A 21,296-nucleotide genomic window follows, 5' to 3' on the forward strand; every position below is an offset into this window, starting at 1 on the left:
GATTCCCTTTCGCCCATCGGGTGTGTGCACAATTCCGTACGTTTCCGTCAACAATTGCGAATTGCGACCAACGACAAAAATCTACACCACATCAACATCGGCTTTCGCCTAGGGCTTAGGATCGACTGACTCGTGTGCAACGGCTGTTCACACGAAACCCTTCTCCACGTCAGTCCTCCAGGGCCTCGCTGGAGTATTTGCTACTACCACCAAGATCTGCACCGACGGCGGCTCCAGACGGCCTCACGGCCAGTCCTTCTGCGCTCACCGCCGCGACCCTCCTACTCGTCAGGGCTTCATGGCCGGTTAATTTAATAACCTGACCGCACATGCCTCTGACGGCCGAGTATAAGCACGACGCTTCAGCGCCATCCATTTTCAGGGCTAGTAACTTCGGCAGGTGAGTTGTTACACACTCCTTGGCGGATTCCGACTTCCATGGCCACCGTCCTGATGTCTTAAGTTACCAACGCCTTTCATGGTATCCCATAAGCGTCGATTTAGGCGCTTTAACTCGGCGTTTGGTTCATCCCACAGCGCCAGTTCTGCTTACCAAAAATGGCCCACTTGGCACTCTGATTCGAGTCTCGCGGCTTCAATAGTTCGAGCAAGCCGGAGATCTCACCCATTTAAAGTTTGAGAATAGGTTGAGGCCGTTTCGACCCCAATGCCTCTAATCATTCGCTTTACCGGATGAAACTCGTATGCTATGAGCGCCAGCTATCCTGAGGGAAACTTCGGAGGGAACCAGCTACTAGATGGTTCGATTAGTCTTTCGCCCCTATACCCAGTTCCGACGATCGATTTGCACGTCAGAATCGCTACGGACCTCCATCAGGGTTTCCCCTGACTTCGTCCTGACCAGGCATAGTTCACCATCTTTCGGGTCCCAGCGTGTACGCTCTTGGTGCGCCTCTTCTCGCAATGAGAACGAGACGCCCCGGGAGTGCGGGGCGGCAGCCGTAACGACCGCCCATCCTCCCTTGGTCCGCGCAAGGCGGACCTTCACTTTCATTGCGCCTTTAGGTTTAGTTAAATCCCAATGACTCGCGCACATGCTAGACTCCTTGGTCCGTGTTTCAAGACGGGTCCTGAAAGTACCCAAAGCTATAGCGTCGCAGATCGGCGTTTCAACGAGGTCTGTCCGAGAACACCTCAGCGAACAGCCACCCGGGGACGGGACCGGCACCAGGTCCGATCACCATCACGACGGGCGCGCTTGCCGAAGGTCGGACGCTAACTGTGTAGCGGCCCCGCGCCATCTGTATACCGTCGAGCGAGCCGATCGGGAAACACCACGGGTTCATTCGGCGAACGGCGAACCGTCCGAACGAGCTCCACCGCGGGCCTTAGACCGGCACTCAACGGATCGCGACGTCCTACAGGGGGAGAAGTGCACGCGTTCGACGGCAGATCGACAAAACGAAAGGTGCAAACGACGCGTACGCCATCTGTCACACGATCGTCCAGCGCCGCCATCGAGTCACGCTGAATCTCCCCTTTCGACCTTTCGGGTTTCTCAGGTTTACCCCTGAACGGTTTCACGTACTATTGAACTCTCTCTTCAAAGTTCTTTTCAACTTTCCCTCACGGTACTTGTTCGCTATCGGTCTCGTGGTCATATTTAGCCTTAGATGGAGTTTACCACCCACTTAGGGCTGCACTCTCAAGCAACCCGACTCTGAGGAGAGATCCTCCCGTTATCGGCAGCGGTCGCTACGGGCCTGGCACCCTCTATGGGCTGTGGCCCCGTTCAAGATGGACTTGGACGCGCCGCACGATCTCGGGATGACGGATCCTCCCTAACACCACATTTCCCGGCGTCCGGTTTCGGCCGCGGGATTCGGTGCTGGGCTTCTCCCTGTTCGCTCGCCGCTACTGAGGGAATCCTAGTTAGTTTCTTTTCCTCCGCTTAGTAATATGCTTAAATTCAGCGGGTAGTCTCACCTGCTCTGAGGTCGCATATGAAAAATAAAAATTTTTCATTCGGTCATTTCGACGATCACGACACGTCTCCCATTCCTTGCTATACGTGTTCGTCATTTTTCTTTTTAAAAAATGGCTAAGTTTACAGAAACGCTTACGATCTGACGTCTGTCGCGATTTGCATTACACGTCTCGGACACGACGACCGTCTATAACGTTCTCAACCTTAAAACGCCATTTTTTTTTTTAAATGACGACATGTTGAAGAAATAGGACGTGCTACGCCGAAAGACCAGCCAACAACTACAACAAGTAGTAGTTGGTCGCTTTCGCGTCTTAAGATGTCGCGCAAATTTACTCGCTGCACGAGAAACGCACACAAACACACGATTCTACGACACACCACGCAAGAACATGTGCCGACGTAAACACTTTCGTATTTATGATTCGCAAGGTGGACGTCCGACGGACTTTGTAAAAAAAAAATACAAAGCATACCCGTCCCGTCCTTTTTGACGAAAAAACACGCTCGAGTAAACGTCTCGGCACACGTTCGAGGCGTGCGTCGTTATATCGTGACGTAAGTGACGATCACGTACATTAATGAGTACCTATTCGACGCGTCGCAACACATCCAACACGCTCCGACGTTTTCGTCCGAAAACGAAAACCGAGCAGTCTTTGAAATTGACACGACCCTCAGCCAGGAGTGGTCCGGGAACATTATATCCGAGGACCGCAATGTGCGTTCGAAATGTCGATGTTCATGTGTCCTGCAGTTCACAAGTTGACGCGCAATTAGCTGCGTTCTTCATCGACCCACGAGCCAAGTGATCCACCGTTCAGGGTAATCTTTTTAAAATTTAAACGCTCGTTCCACAAGAACCCCGATCATGCCGATCGTCCAGCTGTCTATACACGTCTTGCAAAAATTTTTGCGTACGTGCGTACATCCGAAACGAAAATGATCTTCGTGGTTCCGAAACGTGCCACGTCTAAAATTTCGGTGTTGTGGTATGGATATTTATGATTCTCGCTCTTAATTGTCTTTCGTCCGTACTTTCTCGTCTGAAAGGGAACGCGATCGTCGGTCTCAGTTTTACGCGTACGAAAAAATTAAAAAAAATATTAACCCAAACACAAATTTGTATCCGCGCACCGAAAAAGAAGCACTTTTCTTTTTCACGCGGTCTCCGCTTTTACACGCAAAGTACGAGCATGTATGTGTGAAGATGGGACATGTTCGATACGATTTTAATTAGGAATTTGCCAATTTCCTTTTTCTCAGCAATAATTTTAATAAATAATGCTGCTTTCTCTCATAAACTACATTTTCGGTAGTTTTCCTTTATTGTGTCTTTCATTTAGTGTGCGTGTGTCAAGCACTTTAAAAAGTGTGACGAAGAGACGGTTTTTGATCGATCGGAATCAACACATCATTACATCATCGTACTCGTTATGAAAAAGCGAATTAGTATCCGCCGTAAGCGAAAAGAGATTTTCGCGGGCGGTCTTTGTGTTCGTGTTTCAATTTTCTTTCTATATTTTTTCGTCGCCAAACCGAAGACAGATCGTGAATTTTGACGAAAAAATCTATAGACGTGCCAGACTGAGCGTCTAACATAAAATCCTCAAGTTTACCGTTCTATATCGTGACTTAATGACGATTGACGGTGTATATAATTTTGAAATGGTGCAGTCGTACGCTCCGTAAAGAGAATTTTACCGTTTCTAACGAAATCACTTTACCACATCTACCAAAAACATTAAAAAAGCAAGGTGTGATGTGTGTGTGATCGCTCGTTTAACGGCGCTTTCAAAAAACTCTTTGAAGCGTCTAACGACGAACATCATTCACGCGAATCGTAAAATCGGGAGCGTTTCTCGCCGGTCCCGTAGCCGGGCGTAAATCATTTAAAACCCACGGAGTCGTAACCTAATTCGACACCTGCGATTTTCTTCTTTCTCGACTACTCTGCTACATCCTCTCCGTGTGTCCGAAAAAAGAGGACTTCTAACGTCTTTCGACTTTCGCGGTGGAGTTCACAACTTTCCGCGATCCGGTCGAAAAACCGAAAGCGTCCCTCCTTTTTTCCATCATTGGAAAAGATCGAGAGATAGTACAAAAAAAATCAAAAAATCTAGGTACCCGAAGAAACAGCCGTATGCCCGAGCGAATTCGGTTTTTCTCGTTCAAAAAAGGTGAAAAACTCGATCGCAAGGACCGGCGCTGCGGGCCAGCGTAACGCTATTGTTTTTCCGAATATGTACGATTCGTAGTTCAAAACGTCGTACACACGGTGTTTCAAAAAGAAACAAGCAACGGCACGACAAAAGATCGTGCCGTCGACTCCATGTCATCGACGACGGTGTTGTAAAAACATAAAGTGTACATCGACACGATCAAATAAAAATGCATAATAATAAATTATACATATGTCAAAATTCGTGTGTACGAGGACACGTTAATGATCCTTCCGCAGGTTCACCTACGGAAACCTTGTTACGACTTTTACTTCCTCTAAATGATCAAGTTTGGTCATCTTCCCAGCGACATCGACGACGTCGAAACGCCATCGCGTACCGGTCCGAAGACCTCACTAAATCATTCAATCGGTAGTAGCGACGGGCGGTGTGTACAAAGGGCAGGGACGTAATCAACGCGAGCTTATGACTCACGCTTACTGGGAATTCCTCGTTCATGGGGAACAATTGCAAGCCCCAATCCCTAGCACGAAGGAGGTTCAGCGGGTTACCCGGACCGCTCGGTCAGGGAGGACACGCTGATTCCTTCAGTGTAGCGCGCGTGCGGCCCAGAACATCTAAGGGCATCACAGACCTGTTATTGCTCAATCTCGTGCGGCTAGAAGCCGCCTGTCCCTCTAAGAAGAATTGTTTGTACGCCGACAGTAAAAACCGCGCACGACCACCGGGCGAACCCAGGATCGACGGGCCTTTGGGATGTCGAAATACGCCTATTTAGCAGGCTAGAGTCTCGTTCGTTATCGGAATTAACCAGACAAATCGCTCCACCAACTAAGAACGGCCATGCACCACCACCCACCGAATCAAGAAAGAGCTCTCAATCTGTCAATCCTTCCGGTGTCCGGGCCTGGTGAGGTTTCCCGTGTTGAGTCAAATTAAGCCGCAGGCTCCACTCCTGGTGGTGCCCTTCCGTCAATTCCTTTAAGTTTCAGCTTTGCAACCATACTTCCCCCGGAACCCAAAAGCTTTGGTTTCCCGGAAGCTGCCCGCCGAGTCATCGGAAGAACGTCGGCGGATCGCTAGCTGGCATCGTTTATGGTTAGAACTAGGGCGGTATCTGATCGCCTTCGAACCTCTAACTTTCGTTCTTGATCAATGAAAGCGTTTTTGGCAAATGCTTTCGCTTCTGTCCGTCTTGCGACGATCCAAGAATTTCACCTCTAACGTCGCAATACGAATGCCCCCATCCGTTCCTATTAATCATTACCTCGGGGTTCCGAAAACCAACAAAATAGAACCGAGGTCCTATTCCATTATTCCATGCACACAGTATTCAGGCGAAGTTTTAGCCTGCTTTAAGCACTCTAATTTGTTCAAAGTAAACGTGCCGGCCCACCTCGACACTCAATGAAGAGCACCGCGGCGGGATTGAGTTGGGCCGCCCTCTCGAGCTAAGCCCACCGGCAGGACGTCCCGCGGCACGCCAGTTGACACCGCGAACGATGAACCGGCGGCGCGGGACACAGATTCGACTACGAGCTTTTTAACCGCAACAACTTTAATATACGCTATTGGAGCTGGAATTACCGCGGCTGCTGGCACCAGACTTGCCCTCCAATTGATCCTCGTTAAAGGGTTTAGAGTGTACTCATTCCGATTACGGGGCCTCGGATGAGTCCCGTATCGTTATTTTTCGTCACTACCTCCCCGTGCCGGGAGTGGGTAATTTGCGCGCCTGCTGCCTTCCTTGGATGTGGTAGCCGTTTCTCAGGCTCCCTCTCCGGAATCGAACCCTGATTCCCCGTTACCCGTTACAACCATGGTAGGCGCAGAACCTACCATCGACAGTTGATAAGGCAGACATTTGAAAGATGCGTCGCCGGTGCGAGACCGTGCGATCAGCGTAAAGTTATTCAGAGTCACCAAGTTGTACGATGACGGAGACCGCCACCGATTGGTTTTGATCTAATAAAAGCGCTCCTTCCGTTTCCGGTTGGAGCTCTGTTTGCATGTATTAGCTCTAGAATTACCACAGTTATCCAAGTAAATGTGGGTACGATCTAAGGAACCATAACTGATTTAATGAGCCTTTCGCGGTTTCACCTTAATTTGGCTTGTACTGAGACATGCATGGCTTAATCTTTGAGACAAGCATATGACTACTGGCAGGATCAACCAGGGAACTGCGTTCTTGTTTTAAAATAAGAGAGTTTTAGTCTTTCTTTCCTTCTAGTCATATAAGCTACAATAATCGTAGAATTTCGGAAAGACACCTGCTGCTCTTATAAAAAACTGAACACTTTCCTATTATTGTTTTGAAGAAAGTGTGCGTGTCTGCGAAACGAAAACCTCGTAAGAAGAGACGTAACGCCACGCGATCTTTCTGGATGGAAAATTTTTCGACATTTTTTTCACATCATCCTTGATTGAATCTCCTGCAACAATTTTATTCTTATTCATCCGTTCTAAGTTGTCGTCGTCGTCGAAATAAATAATTTGTACACACTTCGGGGTACACGTTTGTCAAAATTCATGAAATGCAACGTAACATTTTTACTTTAATAAATTTTTACAGTGCATTCAGATCGACTAAACGAACAACGACGGATGAATTGATTTATGGATTTTTATTTGTTGCGACTCATCGGAGGAGAGAGTGAAGAAAAAATAATCCAATATCATGGTTACGGAATAATTTTCTATGACTTTTTCATCCTTGTTTGAATCTTGCAACAATTAATTTTATTCATCCGTTCTAAGTTGTCGTCGTCGTCGAAATAAATAATTTGTACACATTTCGGTACACGTTTGTCAAAATTCATGAAATGCAAACGTAACATTTTACTTTAATAAATTTTTACAGTGCATTCAGATCGACTAAACGAACAACGACGGATGGATTACTTATTTTTGTTGCGACTCATCGGACGAAAAGTAGAAACATAATCCTCCATTGTAATATAGTTTTTACGGAAAATTTTTCTTTTATTTTATATCCTTGATTGAATGCTGCATTTTATCCGTCTTTTTTTCGTCAAAAACAGAGATCAATGCGATTCATCGGACGAAGAAATAATTTCCCAGTTCAAAATTTAGAGATTTTTGGGCACATCGACTTGAAATTTTATCGTAAAGAAAAAATATCGTCGTCGACAAGCAAAAGTTCAAACATTCTCCATACTCTTCGCTAGATTGAAAGCGACGGTTTATTGTGAGATTTCTCTTTAGAAATATTCACACGTTACGAGTTTATGAAATTTTATTTATTTCAAAATTCTCGCTCGGACTTTAGTGAGTTGACGCATTTGTTAATTTTTGGTCGTTCTGACACGAACACATAAAATCTTTGATTGCATTTGGACCGCTAACATAGAAACGCTCGCCGCATCCGCAATCTCGCTGTGCATGGTCAATGGCAAGATTTGTCATCCCTCAAACGATGGTGGGTCCACAGGGTACACATTCCGGCCATCGTCCCAACTACGGGTAAGTCGCGGTGTACGAGAGGTAACAAGATAATCGGACGCACATAAAATCACATTTCGATCGTACGCTTTTGTCCGCTGCTACATACCACCACTACTATCCCTATATATGCCAGCGCGGCAGCGTTCAGCTCTGAATCACTCGATGCGCGAAACGGTCGAAATCCCATAGCGCGCCGGCCGCTCGCTATGGGCGAGGGGTCGGGTAAATCGGTCTGATCGCTCGGTGCAAAAGTCCGTTTGGGTACTTAGAGACGGAATTTTAAAATTCTGATTTCGCAGATCAATTTCAAGGGTCATTAGGACTCGAATGCCGTTAACGGTGTTTTGAAAAAAATATTTTTTACGTTTTTACGGCATTTCGACCGAACACCTCAGTTCCGACTTCGGACTTAGAATAATTTTCATCAAAATTTCGAACGCCTCAGTTTCCAGAGGGTTTTAGATCCCGTTTAGTTAGGGGTTTGAAATTATCACAGCCACCCTTGTTTGGTGTTAGTTCGACCGTAACTTTTGTTCGTTTGCATTTAATTTCGATTTTTCTGGGACTTTTGGTCAATGTAAATTTATCAACCGCTACACTTCCGACTTCGGACTTAGACGAATGAGCGCCGAACGCTACAGTTTCGACTTCGGACTTAGAAAAATTTCGCTCGACCGCCACAGTTTCGAATTGGACTTAGAAAAATTTCGGTCGAACGCCTCAGTTTCGAATCGGACTTAGAAAAATTTTGGTCGACCGCTACAGTTTCGACTTCGGACTTAGAAAAATTTCGTTCGAACGCTACAGTTTCGACTTCGGACTTGGAAAAATTTCGCTCGACCGCCACAGTTCCAACATGAGACTTAGAAAAATTTTTATCAAAAATTCGAACACCTCAGTTTCGACTACGGACTTAGAAAAATTTTGTTCGAACGCTACAGTTTCGAATTGGACTTAGAAAAATTTTCATCAAAATTTCGAACGCCTCAGTTTCCAGAGGGTTTTAGATCCCGTTTAATTAGAAGCTTGAAATTATAAAATCTACCTTCTATCGATGTTAGTTCGACCCAAACATTTGTTCGTTTGCATTTAATTTCGATTTTTCTCGTACTTTTGGTCAATGTAAATTTGTCAACCGCTACACTTCCGACTTCGGACTTAGACGAATGAGCGCCGAACGCTACAGTTTCGACTTCGGACTTAGAAAAATTTCGTTCGAACGCTACAGTTTCGACTTCGGACTTGGAAAAATTTCGCTCGACCGCCACAGTTCCAACATGAGACTTAGAAAAATTTTTATCAAAAATTCGAACACCTCAGTTTCGACTACGGACTTAGAAAAATTTCGCTCGACCGCCACAGTTCCTATTTCGGACTTAGAAAAATTTTCATCAAAATTTCGAACGCCTCAGTTTCCAGAGGGTTTTAGATCCCGTTTAATTAGGAGCTTGAAATTATAAAATCTACCTTCTATCGATGCTAGTTCGACCCAAACATTTGTTCGTTTGGATTTAATTTCGATTTTTCTCGGACTTTTGGTCAATGTAAATTTGTCAACCGCTACACTTCCGAGTTCGGACTTAGACGAATGAGCGCCGAACGCTACAGTTTCGACTTCGGACTTAGAAAAATTTTGTTCGAACGCTACAGTTTCGAATTGGACTTGGAAAAATTTCGGTCGAACGCCTCAGTTTCGAATCGGACTTAGAAAAATTTTGGTCGACCGCTACAGTTTCGACTTCGGACTTGGAAAAATTTCGATCGAACGCCACAGTTCCGACTTTTTTTCGAAACTGTAGCGTTCAGTCAAATTGCCGTAAAAACGTAAAAAACTTTTTTTACAAAACATGGTCGACAGCATTCGAGTCCTAATAATCCTTGAAATTGATCTGCGAAATCAGAATTTTAAAATTCCGTCTCTAAGTACCCAAACGGACTTTTGCACCGAGCGATCAGACCGTTTTACTCTACCCCTCGCCCATAGCGAGCGGCCGGCGCACTATGGGATTTCGATCGTTTCACGCATCGAGCGATTCAGAGCTGATCGCTGCCGCGGTGGCATATATAGGGAGTAGTGATGGTAAGTGGCAGCGATGACGGACAAGTACGCACGATGAATGGATTGACATGAAATCAAATGTGCGCGTCCGTACGATCTGTTACCTCTCGTACATCGCGACCCCGTTTAATGATATTATGCTAAATTAAAAATAAAAATACATCGATGAAATAAAAAGTGGTAAGTCTCTAGAAAGACAATATACCGCTGTGAATAAAAATTTCTCGATGAATAGCGAAATGTGAATTAGTCCGCCTGTAACGTGCATTTTGCGAACGAATTAGCTAATTCACCGCTAGTTAAAAAACGTGACCACCCAGTGCTCTTATCCAAAGTCGTCTGCAAATGAGATGAAATTAATAATCTTGACTCTAATGCAGACGACAAATTGAATTGAATAATTTACTTGAATAATGTGACGGATCTATAAAATAAAACACAAAGCCCGAAACACCAAGCAGTAAAAATCTCGATTATTGTTCCGCCCGTTGAAAAACAAAAGATCCGTCACATGGTAAGCAGAACTGGTGAAAATTGTGAAAGACTTGTTTCTCCTCCGATAACAAGCTTGAATTAAATATGATCGAGTGAATGATATTGGAAACCAAAGAACGAAACTGAGGAGAAGCAAATGTTCAGTAATATATTATGAATAATTATAATATTAATATAAATAATAATATTATATTAAAAATGGGAATTGTATGTGGTTGATGGAAAAAGTTTTTTTTTCTGTTGACCGCTACAGTTCCCAATTTGGACTTTAAAAAAAAAAAAAAAAAAAAAAAAAAAAAAATTGTGTATACGGAAGGTAAAAAGCAAAAAATAAAATATTTTATTATTTTTTTTACTTTTTTTACGGGTCCCTACCGCTACAGTTCCCACTGAATGTGTCCTTTTCGCGCTAAGTCCATGCAGTCGCTACAGTTCCGAAACTGGACTTGTAAAAATTTCGACATTTTTGAACGCATCAGTTCCGAACGAGGTTTCAAAACTGTAGCGTTCGGTGTAAACGCATCAGTTCCGAATGAGTTTTCGCAACTGTGGCGTTTCATTTTTGTGCTTTCATGGTTGCATAAACAATCGCCAGTGTGAACGCTTCAGTTCCGAATGAGTTTTCGAAACTGTAGCGTTTCATATTTGTGCTTTCATGGTTGCATAAGCAATCGCCAGTGTGAACGCTTCAGTTCCGAATAGATTTTCGAAACTGTAGCGTTCAATGTGAACGCTTCAGTTCCGACTTTGGACTTAGAATAATTTTCATCAAAATTCGAACGCCACAGTTTCGAAAGGGTTTTAGATCCCGTTCAGTTAGGGACTTAAAATTATGACATCCACTTTCGATTAATGTTAGTTCGGTCCGAACTTTTGTTCATTTTCATTTAATTTCAATTTTTCTCGGACTTTTGGTCTTTGTTAATTTTGTCCTTTCGAAACTGTAACGTTCAATGTGAACGCTTCAGTTCCGAATAAATTCTCGAAACTGTAACGTTCAAAGTGAACGCCTCAGTTCCGAATAGATTCTCGAAACTGTAGCGTTCAATGTGAACGCTTCAGTTCCGAATAGATTCTCGAAACTGTAGCGTTCAATGTGAACGCTTCAGTTCCGAATAGATTCTCGAAACTGTAGCGTTCAATGTGAACGCTTCAGTTCCGACTTTGGACTTGGAATAATTTTCATCAAAATTCGAACGCCACAGTTTCGAAAGGGTTTTAGATCCCGTTTAGTTAGGGACTTAAAATTATGACATCCACTTTCGATTAATGTTAGTTCGGTCCGAACTTTTGTTCGTTTTCATTTAATTTCGATTTTTCTCGGACATTTAGACTATGCGAATTTTAGATTTTTCAAGCTGTAGCGTTTGGCGAGAACGCCGCAGTTACGGACAGGTTTTGTGTCAGACTTTCAATAATCTGAAAAAACTCCGAAAAAAGAAAATAATTAGTGTTTTCATGGTTGCATAACAATTTAAAATTCATGCACAAAAATAATCCATCTATATTTCCGTTATTCAAGAATGCAAAGGAAAGACGAAAGTTCGGCAACAATTAGTTTAAGCGGTTGCATAACCATTCAAACGTTATGCTTAAACACAATCCATTTACGATATATAATAAAAATAAAGCTTTATTATCAACTTTGAAGTCCATTCTATTGCTGATCTTTAGACCTATAGATTAGGTCAAGATGTCAAATGTCAAAAAACAACTACAGGTTCCTGTATTTGTAGCAATGCTGGCGCCATCTGTAGAACAGTTACCTAAACTTGAAAGTCAAAAAAATTACAGCTTTCTGTAACTATTAATGTTGGTATCGCCACCTGTTAGTCGAAAACATAATTTAGTGGCGCCATCTATATGACAGGTCTGGAACTTCAGAAATGTCAAAAATTACTGTTTTTTCCTTTATTTTACATATTGTTTTTGAATTTTGGCGCCTATTTTGACTCAAAAATGGCGCCATCTATATGACAGGTCTGGAACTTCAGAAATGTCAAAAATTACAAGATTCTGGGTTAATTTACGTATTTTTTTTGAATGTTAAGCATAATTTGACCTGACCTGACCCTAAAATGGCGCCATCTATGTGTCAGGTCTGGAACTTCAGAAATGTCAAAAATTACTGTTTTTTCCTTTATTTTACATATTGTTTTTGAATTTTGGCGCCTATTTTGACTCAAAAATGGCGCCATCTATGTGACAGGTCTGGAACTTCACAAATGTCAAAAATTACAAGATTCTGGGAAGATTCTGGGTTAATTTACGTATTTTTCTTGAATTTTAAGCATAATTTGACCTGACCTGACCCTAAAATGGCGCCATCTATGTGTCAGGTCTGGAACTTCAGAAATGTCAAAAATTACTGTTTTTTCCTTTATTTTACATATTGTTTTTGAATTTTGGCGCCTATTTTGACTCAAAAATGGCGCCATCTATATGACAGGTCTGGAACTTCAGAAATGTCAAAAATTACAAGATTCTGGGTTAATTTACGTATTTTTTTTGAATGTTAAGCATAATTTGACCTGACCTGACCCTAAAATGGCGCCATCTATGTGTCAGGTCTGGAACTTCAGAAATGTCAAAAATTACTGTTTTTTCCTTTATTTTACATATTGTTTTTGAATTTTGGCGCCTATTTTGACTCAAAAATGGCGCCATCTATGTGACAGGTCTGGAACTTCACAAATGTCAAAAATTACTGTTTTTTCCTATATTTTACATATTGTTTTTGAATTTTGGCGCCTATTTTAACTCAAAAATGGCGCCATCTATATGACAGGTCTGGAACTTCAGAAATGTCAAAAATTACAAGATTCTGGGTTAATTTACGTATTTTTCTTGAATTTTAAGCATAATTTGACCTGACCTGACCCTAAAATGGCGTCATCTATGTGTCAGGTCTGGAACTTCAGAAATGTCAAAAATTACTGTTTTTTCCTTTATTTTACATATTGTTTTTGAATTTCGGCGCCTATTTTGACTCAAAAATGGCGCCATCTAAATGACAGGTCTGGAACTTCAGAAATGTCAAAAATTACAAGATTCTGTGTTAATTTACGTATTTTTCTTGAATTTTAAGCATAATTTGACCTGACCTGACCCTAAAATGGCGTCATCTATGTGTCAGGTCTGGAACTTCAGAAATGTCAAAAATTACAAGATTCTGTGTTAATTTACGTATTTTTCTTGAATTTTAAGCATAATTTGACCTGACCTGACCCTAAAATGGCGTCATCTATGTGTCAGGTCTGGAACTTCAGAAATGTCAAAAATTACAAGATTCTGTGTTAATTTACGTATTTTTCTTGAATTTTAAGCATAATTTGACCTAACTGACCCTAAAATGGCGCCATCTATGTGTCAGGTCTGGAACTTCATAAATGTCAAAAATTACTGTTTTTCCTTTATTTTACATATTGTTTTTGAATTTTGGCGCCTATTTTGACTCAAAAATGGCGCCATCTATGTGACAGGTCTGGAACTTCACAAATGTCAAAAATTACTGTTTTTTCCTATATTTTACATATTGTTTTTGAATTTTGGCGCCTATTTTAACTCAAAAATGGCGCCATCTATGTGACAGGTCTGGAACTTCAGAAATGTCAAAAATTACAAGATTCTGGGAAGATTCTGGGTTAATTTACGTATTTTTCTTGAATTTTAAGCATAATTTGACCTGACCTGACCCTAAAATGGCGCCATCTATGTGTCAGGTCTGGAACTTCAGAAATGTCAAAAATTACTGTTTTTTCCTTTATTTTACATATTGTTTTTGAATTTTGGCGCCTATTTTGACTCAAAAATGGCGCCATCTATATGACAGGTCTGGAACTTCAGAAATGTCAAAAATTACAAGATTCTGGGTTAATTTACGTATTTTTTTTGAATGTTAAGCATAATTTGACCTGACCTGACCCTAAAATGGCGCCATCTATGTGTCAGGTCTGGAACTTCATAAATGTCAAAAATTACTGTTTTTTCCTTTATTTTACATATTGTTTTTGAATTTTGGCGCCTATTTTGACTCAAAAATGGCGCCATCTATATGACAGGTCTGGAACTTCAGAAATGTCAAAAATTACAAGATTCTGGGTTAATTTACGTATTTTTCTTGAATTTTAAGCATAATTTGACCTAACTGACCCTAAAATGGCGCCATCTATGTGTCAGGTCTGGAACTTCATAAATGTCAAAAATTACTGTTTTTCCTTTATTTTACATATTGTTTTTGAATTTTGGCGCCTATTTTGACTCAAAAATGGCGCCATCTATGTGACAGGTCTGGAACTTCACAAATGTCAAAAATTACTGTTTTTTCCTATATTTTACATATTGTTTTTGAATTTTGGCGCCTATTTTAACTCAAAAATGGCGCCATCTATGTGACAGGTCTGGAACTTCAGAAATGTCAAAAATTACAAGATTCTGGGAAGATTCTGGGTTAATTTACGTATTTTTCTTGAATTTTAAGCATAATTTGACCTGACCTGACCCTAAAATGGCGCCATCTATGTGTCAGGTCTGGAACTTCAGAAATGTCAAAAATTACTGTTTTTTCCTTTATTTTACATATTGTTTTTGAATTTTGGCGCCTATTTTGACTCAAAAATGGCGCCATCTATATGACAGGTCTGGAACTTCACAAATGTCAAAAATTACAAGATTCTGGGTTAATTTACGTATTTTTCTTGAATTTTAAGCATAATTTGACCTAACTGACCCTAAAATGGCGCCATCTATGTGTCAGGTCTGGAACTTCATAAATGTCAAAAATTACTGTTTTTCCTATATTTTACATATTGTTTTTGAATTTTGGCGCCTATTTTGACTCAAAAATGGCGCCATCTATGTGACAGGTCTGGAACTTCACAAATGTCAAAAATTACTGTTTTTTCCTATATTTTACATATTGTTTTTGAATTTTGGCGCCTATTTTAACTCAAAAATGGCGCCATCTATATGACAGGTCTGGAACTTCAGAAATGTCAAAAATTACAAGATTCTGGGTTAATTTACGTATTTTTCTTGAATTTTAAGCATAATTTGACCTGACCTGACCCTAAAATGGCGTCATCTATGTGTCAGGTCTGGAACTTCAGAAATGTCAAAAATTACTGTTTTTTCCTTTATTTTACATATTGTTTTTGAATTTCGGCGCCTATTTTGACTCAAAAATGGCGCCATCTAAATGACAGGTCTGGAACTTCAGAAATGTCAAAAATTACAAGATTCTGTGTTAATTTACGTATTTTTCTTGAATTTTAAGCATAATTTGACCTGACCTGACCCTAAAATGGCGTCATCTATGTGTCAGGTCTGGAACTTCAGAAATGTCAAAAATTACAAGATTCTGTGTTAATTTACGTATTTTTCTTGAATTTTAAGCATAATTTGACCTGACCTGACCCTAAAATGGCGTCATCTATGTGTCAGGTCTGGAACTTCAGAAATGTCAAAAATTACAAGATTCTGGGTTAATTTACGTATTTTTCTTGAATTTTAAGCATAATTTGACCTAACTGACCCTAAAATGGCGCCATCTATGTGTCAGGTCTGGAACTTCATAAATGTCAAAAATTACAAGATTCTGGGTTCATTTACGTATTTTTCTTGAATTTTAAGCATAATTTGACCTGACCTGACCCTAAAATGGCGCCATCTATGTGTCAGGTCTGGAACTTCATAAATGTCAAAAATTACTGTTTTTCCTTTATTTTACATATTGTTTTTTAATTTTGGCGCCTATTTTGACTCAAAAATGGCGCCATCTATATGACAGGTCTGGAACTTCAGAAATGTCAAAAATTACAAGATTCTGGGTTAATTTACGTATTTTTCTTGAATTTTAAGCATAATTTGACCTGACCTGACCCTAAAATGGCGTCATCTATGTGTCAGGTCTGGAACTTCAGAAATGTCAAAAATTACAAGATTCTGTGTTAATTTACGTATTTTTCTTGAATTTTAAGCATAATTTGACCTGACCTGACCCTAAAATGGCGTCATCTATGTGTCAGGTCTGGAACTTCAGAAATGTCAAAAATTACAAGATTCTGTGTTAATTTACGTATTTTTCTTGAATTTTAAGCATAATTTGACCTAACTGACCCTAAAATGGCGCCATCTATGTGTCAGGTCTGGAACTTCATAAATGTCAAAAATTACTGTTTTTCCTTTATTTTACATATTGTTTTTGAATTTTGGCGCCTATTTTGACTCAAAAATGGCGCCATCTATGTGACAGGTCTGGAACTTCACAAATGTCAAAAATTACTGTTTTTTCCTATATTTTACATATTGTTTTTGAATTTTGGCGCCTATTTTAACTCAAAAATGGCGCCATCTATGTGACAGGTCTGGAACTTCAGAAATGTCAAAAATTACAAGATTCTGGGAAGATTCTGGGTTAATTTACGTATTTTTCTTGAATTTTAAGCATAATTTGACCTGACCTGACCCTAAAATGGCGCCATCTATGTGTCAGGTCTGGAACTTCAGAAATGTCAAAAATTACTGTTTTTTCCTTTATTTTACATATTGTTTTTGAATTTTGGCGCCTATTTTGACTCAAAAATGGCGCCATCTATATGACAGGTCTGGAACTTCAGAAATGTCAAAAATTACAAGATTCTGGGTTAATTTACGTATTTTTTTTGAATGTTAAGCATAATTTGACCTGACCTGACCCTAAAATGGCGCCATCTATGTGTCAGGTCTGGAACTTCAGAAATGTCAAAAATTACTGTTTTTTCCTTTATTTTACATATTGTTTTTGAATTTTGGCGCCTATTTTGACTCAAAAATGGCGCCATCTATGTGACAGGTCTGGAACTTCACAAATGTCAAAAATTACAAGATTCTGGGAAGATTCTGGGTTAATTTACGTATTTTTCTTGAATTTTAAGCATAATTTGACCTGACCTGACCCTAAAATGGCGCCATCTATGTGTCAGGTCTGGAACTTCAGAAATGTCAAAAATTACTGTTTTTTCCTTTATTTTACATATTGTTTTTGAATTTTGGCGCCTATTTTGACTCAAAAATGGCGCCATCTATATGACAGGTCTGGAACTTCAGAAATGTCAAAAATTACAAGATTCTGGGTTAATTTACGTATTTTTTTTGAATGTTAAGCATAATTTGACCTGACCTGACCCTAAAATGGCGCCATCTATGTGTCAGGTCTGGAACTTCAGAAATGTCAAAAATTACTGTTTTTTCCTTTATTTTACATATTGTTTTTGAATTTTGGCGCCTATTTTGACTCAAAAATGGCGCCATCTATGTGACAGGTCTGGAACTTCACAAATGTCAAAAATTACTGTTTTTTCCTATATTTTACATATTGTTTTTGAATTTTGGCGCCTATTTTAACTCAAAAATGGCGCCATCTATATGACAGGTCTGGAACTTCAGAAATGTCAAAAATTACAAGATTCTGGGTTAATTTACGTATTTTTCTTGAATTTTAAGCATAATTTGACCTGACCTGACCCTAAAATGGCGTCATCTATGTGTCAGGTCTGGAACTTCAGAAATGTCAAAAATTACTGTTTTTTCCTTTATTTTACATATTGTTTTTGAATTTCGGCGCCTATTTTGACTCAAAAATGGCGCCATCTAAATGACAGGTCTGGAACTTCAGAAATGTCAAAAATTACAAGATTCTGGGAAGATTCTGGGTTAATTTACGTATTTTTCTTGAATTTTAAGCATAATTTGACCTGACCTGACCCTAAAATGGCGCCATCTATGTGTCAGGTCTGGAACTTCAGAAATGTCAAAAATTACTGTTTTTTCCTTTATTTTACATATTGTTTTTGAATTTTGGCGCCTATTTTGACTCAAAAATGGCGCCATCTATATGACAGGTCTGGAACTTCAGAAATGTCAAAAATTACAAGATTCTGGGTTAATTTACGTATTTTTTTTGAATGTTAAGCATAATTTGACCTGACCTGACCCTAAAATGGCGCCATCTATGTGTCAGGTCTGGAACTTCATAAATGTCAAAAATTACTGTTTTTTCCTTTATTTTACATATTGTTTTTGAATTTTGGCGCCTATTTTGACTCAAAAATGGCGCCATCTATATGACAGGTCTGGAACTTCAGAAATGTCAAAAATTACAAGATTCTGGGTTAATTTACGTATTTTTCTTGAATTTTAAGCATAATTTGACCTAACTGACCCTAAAATGGCGCCATCTATGTGTCAGGTCTGGAACTTCATAAATGTCAAAAATTACTGTTTTTCCTTTATTTTACATATTGTTTTTGAATTTTGGCGCCTATTTTGACTCAAAAATGGCGCCATCTATGTGACAGGTCTGGAACTTCACAAATGTCAAAAATTACTGTTTTTTCCTATATTTTACATATTGTTTTTGAATTTTGGCGCCTATTTTAACTCAAAAATGGCGCCATCTATGTGACAGGTCTGGAACTTCAGAAATGTCAAAAATTACAAGATTCTGGGAAGATTCTGGGTTAATTTACGTATTTTTCTTGAATTTTAAGCATAATTTGACCTGACCTGACCCTTAAAATGGCGCCATCTATGTGTCAGGTCTGGAACTTCAGAAATGTCAAAAATTACTGTTTTTTCCTTTATTTTACATATTGTTTTTGAATTTTGGCGCCTATTTTGACTCAAAAATGGCGCCATCTATATGACAGGTCTGGAACTTCACAAATGTCAAAAATTACAAGATTCTGGGTTAATTTACGTATTTTTCTTGAATTTTAAGCATAATTTGACCTAACTGACCCTAAAATGGCGCCATCTATGTGTCAGGTCTGGAACTTCATAAATGTCAAAAATTACTGTTTTTCCTATATTTTACATATTGTTTTTGAATTTTGGCGCCTATTTTGACTCAAAAATGGCGCCATCTATGTGACAGGTCTGGAACTTCACAAATGTCAAAAATTACTGTTTTTTCCTATATTTTACATATTGTTTTTGAATTTTGGCGCCTATTTTAACTCAAAAATGGCGCCATCTATATGACAGGTCTGGAACTTCAGAAATGTCAAAAATTACAAGATTCTGGGTTAATTTACGTATTTTTCTTGAATTTTAAGCATAATTTGACCTAACTGACCCTAAAATGGCGCCATCTATGTGTCAGGTCTGGAACTTCATAAATGTCAAAAATTACAAGATTCTGGGTTCATTTACGTATTTTTCTTGAATTTTAAGCATAATTTGACCTGACCTGACCCTAAAATGGCGCCATCTATGTGTCAGGTCTGGAACTTCATAAATGTCAAAAATTACTGTTTTTCCTTTATTTTACATATTGTTTTTTAATTTTGGCGCCTATTTTGACTCAAAAATGGCGCCATCTATATGACAGGTCTGGAACTTCAGAAATGTCAAAAATTACAAGATTCTGGGTTAATTTACGTATTTTTCTTGAATTTTAAGCATAATTTGACCTGACCTGACCCTAAAATGGCGTCATCTATGTGTCAGGTCTGGAACTTCAGAAATGTCAAAAATTACAAGATTCTGTGTTAATTTACGTATTTTTCTTGAATTTTAAGCATAATTTGACCTGACCTGACCCTAAAATGGCGTCATCTATGTGTCAGGTCTGGAACTTCAGAAATGTCAAAAATTACAAGATTCTGTGTTAATTTACGTATTTTTCTTGAATTTTAAGCATAATTTGACCTAACTGACCCTAAAATGGCGCCATCTATGTGTCAGGTCTGGAACTTCATAAATGTCAAAAATTACAAGATTCTGGGTTAATTTACGTATTTTTCTTGAATTTTAAGCATAATTTGACCTAACTGACCCTAAAATGGCGCCATCTATGTGTCAGGTCTGGAACGTCATAAATGTCAAAAATTACAAGATTCTGGGTTAATTTACGTATTTTTCTTGAATTTTAAGCATAATTTGACCTGACCTGACCCTAAAATGGCGCCATCTATGTGTCAGGTCTGGAACTTCATAAATGTCAAAAATTACTGTTTTTTCCTTTATTTTACATATTGTTTTTGAATTTTGGCGCCTATTTTGACTCAAAAATGGTGCCATCTATATGACAGGTCTGGAACTTCATAAATGTCAAAAATTACAAGATTCTGGGTTAATTTACGTATTTTTCTTGAATTTTAAGCATAATTTGACCTGACCTGACCCTAAAATGGCGTCATCTATGTGTCAGGTCTGGAACTTCAGAAATGTCAAAAATTACAAGTTTTTAGGTTTATTTACATATTTAAAAAAAAAAATTGTAGTTGTGGCTTTCCATCGAAATTCATCTACTGAAAAATGTAGCTGTTTTCAACTTGTTATTCCGTCAAGTTTTGAATTTTCGTAATTGCAACGTTCGAATGAAATTTGTGGATTTATGACTTTTCGGAATTGGTCAACTCAAAAGTTTTAGAATTGTAACGTTAGATTGAAATCAGTGAGCTTAGAAGTTTTCGGAACTGTAACGTTGGAGGGAAGTCTGTGAATTTATAAGTTTTCGGAAGTTTAACGTTCGAGTGAAATCAGTGAGCTTAGAAGTTTTCGGAACTGTAACGTTCAGCTGAGATCGGTAAAGTTAAAAGTTTTCGGAAGTGTAACGTTCGAGTGAAATCAGTGGACTTGGGAGTTTTCGGAACTGTAACGTTCAGCAAAAATTGGTCGAGTTAAAAGTTTTCGGAACTGTAACGTTCAGCTGAAATTTGTTAAGTCAAGAGCTGTAGATTAAAATTTGTAAACTTATGAGTTTTTGGAACTGTAACGTTCAGCTGAGATTGGTTAAGTTAAAAGTTTTCGGAAGTGTAACGTTAGATTGAAATCAGTGAGCTTAGAAGTTTTCGGAACTGTAACGTTGGAGGGAAGTCTGTGAATTTATAAGTTTTCGGAAGTTTAACGTTCGAGTGAAATCAGTGAGCTTAGAAGTTTTCGGAACTGTAACGTTCAGCTGAGATCGGTAAAGTTAAAAGTTTTCGGAAGTGTAACGTTCGAGTGAAATCAGTGGACTTGGGAGTTTTCGGAACTGTAACGTTCAGCAAAAATTGGTCGAGTTAAAAGTTTTCGGAACTGTAACGTTCAGCTGAAATTTGTTAAGTCAAGAGCTGTAGATTAAAATTTGTAAACTTATGAGTTTTTGGAACTGTAACGA

General features: G+C 39.4%; 3 non-coding genes across 3 annotated transcripts in view; all 3 read right to left on the bottom strand.

Annotated features, from left to right (window-relative positions):
- Positions 1–1,961, bottom strand: part of LOC148165326 (large subunit ribosomal RNA) — a 4,039-nt gene extending 2,078 nt beyond the window's left edge. The window contains exon 1 of the ribosomal RNA XR_015771571.1: positions 1–1,961. This exon is cut by the window's left edge and continues 2,078 nt beyond it. This is a non-coding gene — a ribosomal RNA (large subunit ribosomal RNA).
- Positions 1,962–2,619: 658 nt separating this feature from the next.
- LOC148165327 (5.8S ribosomal RNA) lies at positions 2,620–2,776 on the bottom strand. Its single transcript, XR_015771569.1, has one exon. It is a non-coding gene; the product is annotated as a 5.8S ribosomal RNA (ribosomal RNA).
- A 1,616-nt stretch (positions 2,777–4,392) lies between these two features.
- On the bottom strand, positions 4,393–6,313 carry LOC148165328 (small subunit ribosomal RNA). Its single transcript, XR_015771570.1, has one exon. It is a non-coding gene; the product is annotated as a small subunit ribosomal RNA (ribosomal RNA).
- Positions 6,314–21,296: the final 14,983 nt, after the last annotated feature.

This window comes from Gnatocerus cornutus, unplaced genomic scaffold (assembly GCF_029298725.1).
Source record: "Gnatocerus cornutus isolate USDA-ARS CGAHR unplaced genomic scaffold, icGnaCorn1.1 ctg00000375.1, whole genome shotgun sequence".
NCBI classification, from domain to species: domain Eukaryota; kingdom Metazoa; phylum Arthropoda; class Insecta; order Coleoptera; family Tenebrionidae; genus Gnatocerus; species Gnatocerus cornutus.